Here is a 6,197-nt window from a genome sequence, read left to right on the forward strand (position 1 = left end):
GGCGGTTTGCGATTGGACGTGAAAAGGGCTACTAAATCCACGTCATCGCAAACCCATAACCTAATAAATAAATCATGACTTCCTCATAAATTTCATCATTCTGTTTTTTTTATTCCACTCTACTCTGCCAGTATACGTAATCAATCTCTATGAGCATCTCTGATTATTAAATATTTATGTGATTGATGAGTGACTTGCCGGATCACTAAAAAGGCCAAAGAGTTTCGCACGTTTTTTTAGAGCCCCAGGCGCCCCTTGTGTATGATGAGGCGCAGTTGCTTTGGGGGCATATCATGTTTCAAAATATTAGTTAATCAAGGGAATACTCCCATGTGTGCCAATAACCATACATGTAAAGTATGATTAGTCCTAAACTTAAGGTGTGCGCGTCGAGTTATCATTTATCATTTTTGAATTATTATTATTTTATCATTATCATTATTATTATAATTTGGAATTATTATTATTATTATCATCATTATTATTATTTGTTGTTTTTGTGGCCTCAATAGTAGGCCTACCAGTTTCTGTAGGACGTATGATTTGGTTTTCGAGATTTTCCTATGCATCTAAAATATGTTGTGTTTCTCACTAACGTATAGGCCCTATACAAGTAACACCAATGAGTATAAATTTCCCAGCGCACCCCCCCCCCCCGTATGAGATCGAGACCATGGCATAATGGGCCTCTATAGGCACCTATAGGCCTATAGTTTTTTTTCCAACGGTATATGTGTCCTTATTCATCTAGATAGCTGTTCAGCTTTCACCAGTGTGAGACCACATTTTATTTTTCAGAGTTTAGGCCTATAGAATTATTGCTCATTGTTTCCTTTTCCTTTCTATAATGCATGACCCTTACCTTTGTAATATAAATCAATTAAACATAAAATAAAAAAAAACAGATACGAAAGTGACTAAATAAACAATTTATAAAGTAATTCAATATCATTTAGCTGAAAAAGATTAATAGTCCTATATTGATTTACTAAACTTAATGTAATGTGATCAGCATCGTAATTCAATCACTGCAATAAGCCTACAATTTGAATATTCAATTCTCTGAAGAAGGATTATTACTATATAAGGCTATAATGTCTGAAACACAAATGAAAATGTGAGTCTGTAAATAAATTAATTACTGAATACGGTTCAAACGGATGAAGAAGACATCCAACTGGAAATATAAATGAATTAAAACATATTTCTGATTCAGCTGAATAAATAGAAGTAAAGAATAAAACAAAAATGAGGAATTTATGGTAGAAGGAAGTTTTGGTTTCATCATTGATAATAAGGCATCATGCTAAGGTTACTATACTAGACCTATAGACCTAGTACCTCCGCGTACTGTACAATCTTTTGCATCTAAGGAGGTTTACCCTATTAAAGATTCTTTCTTTTCATTGAAATTATGAGATCTCCTGAGAGATCTGGAAAAATTGCTACAGCCGACGGTATTTCACGTCGTCAGAGCGGGGTATTGGGATAAGTTTTCAACTAGCAATAATCGCGCCTCGGATAAACCTCATTGGCTACGATACTGCCTCTGCGCAAAGATGTGTGAAAGGGTTCGAAATTAGCTTCTATACAAAGTTTTTTAGCACTATTTACCAGTGACCGTACGTAGTAATCTACCTCACTATATCATATTTTTAAACTAACTCATGCAAATTATACTTCTATGCTGCTTGGTATAGGTGTATATATATTAATATAGAAAAAATAATACGCATTTAGTAATAATTAGATGCATATTATAGAAGTTTTGCTAATATTTGTAATTAATAAGCGTGTTATTGAGCACAACAGAGTACAACGCACTGGCTATGCAGAGCATAGATATCAGTCATATGCAAATGACTAATGTTTATTCATATTGATTGGCGTCGTTCACACGCGCTCGTGATTTGTTGTCGTAGAGGGACTGCGTCATACACAACCGAATCCCCACATCCAAGAGAGCCAAAAGGTAAATGGTAAGCCAGTATCCTTCACAGACACCGAAACTGCATTGAGGAACAATAGGCATGTTGACCAGTATGTACTTTTTCTATATCCATTCTGGCCGGCGGGCTATATAACTGCATGAAATTGAGTTAATACGTTGTTTTTTGTGTTTTTGTGGTTTTTTTCATAAAAAGCACCCCCCCCCCCTAGAAAAAAGCTGGTGACGGCCCTGGTAACTTGCTTCCATCTTTTTTGCTGAGAACTTTTCCTGCAACGATCGACCTTGCGAAAATACTGATAGGTTTTATAGAGATAGGCCAGGAATGGGCCGCTTTCATCACATTTTTAGATTTAAACAAATAAATAAGAAACATCCATTCAAGCCAAGGAAGGTGATTTGATTAGTAATGGTCCGATATAGGGCCAATATGAATGAAAACTAATAACGACGACCTCATTGAATCATTTTGGGGGGGGGGGTGGGGAGAGATTTCCTTGATGAAACTATAAGGAGATAAGTTAGAGGTGATATCTCCTTGATAAGGGTTCTCTTGCTTTTGCGGTGATGTCATAAACAATTGGGACCTTTCGCAATCTTCACCGACGCTAATTTTGGGGTCCCCTTACACAAAAGTTATCGCTTAATCATACACTTGATTTTTAAGATTGATTGTACATTATAGTCAATAGAATCAAACGTAGAAAACTGCTGTACGATCAATGCTAGACTTTGTGTTACAGGGGGGTTACAGGCCCTACAGATCTGCTTTTCGTGTGCAAAATCCTTTCCCGCGACACCCGCCCTATACATACATGTATATTATGACTGATGGCTGGAGATATTCGAAATGTAGGACCTAAAATAGATTATGACATGGATAAGAAAGTGGTTTTTCAAACAGATCGAGTACATATTGAATGAGGAAAAACTTACTGAATGAACGCTTAGATATAGATCATTACACTCCATCGAATCGATATTGCATTTAATGTGGATTATTGGTGGATCACTGGCAATTGATTTCATGGGTCAGATCAACCTCTCTAGCCAAAACCATTTCTGTACACAGCATATACATGTACAATACGTTTAAGCACGGACCCTATAGGGTCCATGGTTTGAGCTAACGGGTTTCTTTGTTCTATTGTGTACGCCTTCTACACAAACGATATGCCTCGAGCACACGATGTGAGGGGCATTATGTTTTACATTCCCCAGAAATGGGGATTAGATTCAAATTCCGGGGGGACCACTTCCATTGATGAGTGGATACCATGCGCGACAATGGAGTTTCGAAAAGCACCCTAAACAATGGAAGTCTTTTTCATATGAAAATGCATCTCTTAATTAGTATTTGGATTGTGACACCCTACAAGTATTGGATATGTCAGTATCCCTTTTTCAGCATTTTAAACATCGTTTTGACACCCTTATAACGCTACATAGGTCTATACGTAATGTACTTGCCCACTCTGTCCCCTTTTACGCGTGGTTGCTCTTGGTATCCACTAATCAATGGAAGTGGGCCCCCCGGGGCGGCCTCTCGAGCTCTAGGAGGAATCAAATGTGGCTTTGGAAAGTCGTCCTCAATCGGATATATCGCTGTTACCATAGTAGCAACCAGAATTTTGCACACGAAACGCATATTGAACGTTTCCGTCGCAGATGCGAAACGAAAAAAAAATCTCATGTCACACAATTTGCATTGCCGGCTAGAGTTTTACGACGGGCCCAAAAAGTCTCTTCCAAAATCAACTACCGTTGTAAATAGCGTCCGCGTCCTCAAACGAAAGGTCGGGAATGTCAATCAAAAGACAGATCGCGTGGCACTCTGGGTGTGGTCCGTATCGGACGGCAACTCCACAAACATGGCCAAGTAAGCTCTTAATCCCAAATGGTCATAAATCTTCACATTCTAAGTCAGACCTATATACCTAGTCTGCGTGCATAGACCCAAATGACAGATATAGTCTGGGTTGACCATGGGAGGTGCACATCCGAGGTGGACTGGAAATAAAGTGGTAAGGGGGGGGGGGGCATCCTGGGGAGGTGGAACTAAACTTTGGAAAACAGCTAACCCTAACCCTACAAGCAGAAGAAGGGGTATAAATTTCGTTTTGCTTGCCAGTGTCGGAACAAACAGCGCCCGCTCACAAGCTTGACTTCAGTTGAAGTACAAGAGAAACAGGTGCGTGGCCATAACAAATTTGCGGAATATGAATACACAGAAAAGGTTACTACAAGGTTATCGTTGAAGTCAATCATGATTTAGCAGCCGCCTTAATGAAAATCTATCTAAGTGTTTACAGATATTCGGCTGTCAAATCATGATTGACTTAAAAAAATTGTTTGTACATTATGGCCACTTATTTAGCTATACAATTCCCTGAAAAAAAGGAAAATTGTAAGGACTATTTGTATAAAAGGATACGTATCTCATCGGCGTAATGCGAGCGCGAAGCGCAAGCTGATTTCTTTATATATAAAAAAGTCATTTAATCATGTTAGTGACTGGTTGTAAAATGTATGAAGAGGATTTGTATCTCCTTATAAAATGAGCGCGTGATGAAAGGCTTTGACAATCAAACCAGAAAAAATATGTATTTAAACATGTTGAAAGGGGAATCTTTTATAAGGAATTTTGTTAAAATTCTCGAAGAGAATAAAGAATATAATTGATAAAATATTGGCACGAATTTTCATCCCTGGGTAGACATGCCTAATTCATTTCCTGAATGTGTTGGTAACTGCATTACCATGGTCATGATGCTATAGGACGGGGGTATTAATCATTCAGTTTAAGTTTCTTATCAGCTCCTTTATTCCTTTGCCTTTCACAGACTTCAGTTTTTGTTTTACTTTTCTTTATGTGCGTTCCTCCTTCCTTTTTTGCGGCCCCTGAAAGTGGCACCCCCTTATGGTTTTTACTGACTTATTGACTAATAAGGCAGTTCAGAGACGGTTCCAGGATTTTCAAGGGCATGAAGGGGGGAGGGGGATTTTTGTACAAAAGAAAACAAACGCCCCCCCAAAAAAAGGTTCTCCCTGGACGTGTCTTAAGGCCATTATTTTAACATTGTGTTTCATTCAAGAGGGTCCTTATTTATCAAATCGATAAAAATTGAATAGGCTTATTGCAATTTGCACCCCTAAAGAGAAAATAAATAGCTAGGCCCTGTGACGGGGTGATGTTATAATAGACTTCTCATGACATTGAGTTGTGCATGACTGAAGTTGTGAATAATAATGTGAAACTTAATACGGTCATATCACTGGCGGATCATCGGGGGGGGGGGGGGCATATCTGACCTATGCCCCCCCCCCTTGAGAGGCATAATGAAATTTTGACCTTTAAATTTTTGTGAAAACTTTTCTAAAATTTTGTGTTTCCTTGTCAAATTTTTGTCGGGAAAATGTGCCCCCTTTTGGAAAATCCTGGATCTGCCCCTATAACTTTCTTTATACATTCGATTTCATGAAGCTTTCAGGGTTATTATATTTTCTATATGTGTTTTGATAATTTTTTCCCTATAGACTGGACTTGACCTTTAAAAGGGTACTTTGGACTGCCTAATCTAGATCTAATAACCAATAACGGAGTTATTATATTTTAGATTGTATAGCAATAATATAAAATATGCATAAAAGCATGTGCACGCTTATATAAAATATGCAATGATGGGATGATGCCCATTTTACCTTTTATTTATCACTTTGTGTATAATTTGCCTCCACAGTCATGCTATCTAAAGATCAAGTCCACTCCAGAAAAATGTTAGTTTTAATCAATAAAGAAAATCTAACAAGCATATATATAACTCCGAAAATTTCATCAAAATCGGATGTAAAATAAAAAAAAGTAAAACAAAATCGCTTATTGTTCTCACAACAGTTATCATCATGTACAACTGAGTGACATACATGTACATATAATCATAGAATCAGTGATGGCCCTCACTCACTCTTCTTTGATTTTTATTGTTCGAATTATACAATACTTCAATTTTTACAAATTTGACATTTAGGCCCAACTTGACTGAAGAATAAAATATTAAAGGGATCATGCTCAGGCCTAAAGATATTAATATGTCACTAAATAAAGCAAAAATCACATCACTGAGCAAAGTGCTGAAAATTTCCCAGGAAAATTTCATGAACATGCATTGGGCGGGCTGATGTTGTCATATTATCCCCACTTATATTCCTTACATTATGACATGGTATCATTAATTATAATTGTTTTTTA

At 37.4% G+C, this 6,197-nt stretch overlaps 1 non-coding gene across 1 annotated transcript; it reads right to left on the reverse strand.

Moving 5' to 3' along the window:
* Window positions 1–1,420: 1,420 nt before the first annotated feature.
* On the reverse strand, window positions 1,421–1,561 carry LOC121420919. The gene has a single exon (XR_005970906.1). It is a non-coding gene; the product is annotated as a U4 spliceosomal RNA (small nuclear RNA).
* Window positions 1,562–6,197: the final 4,636 nt, after the last annotated feature.

Source organism: Lytechinus variegatus, chromosome 8, assembly GCF_018143015.1.
Source record: "Lytechinus variegatus isolate NC3 chromosome 8, Lvar_3.0, whole genome shotgun sequence".
NCBI lineage: Eukaryota > Metazoa > Echinodermata > Echinoidea > Temnopleuroida > Toxopneustidae > Lytechinus > Lytechinus variegatus.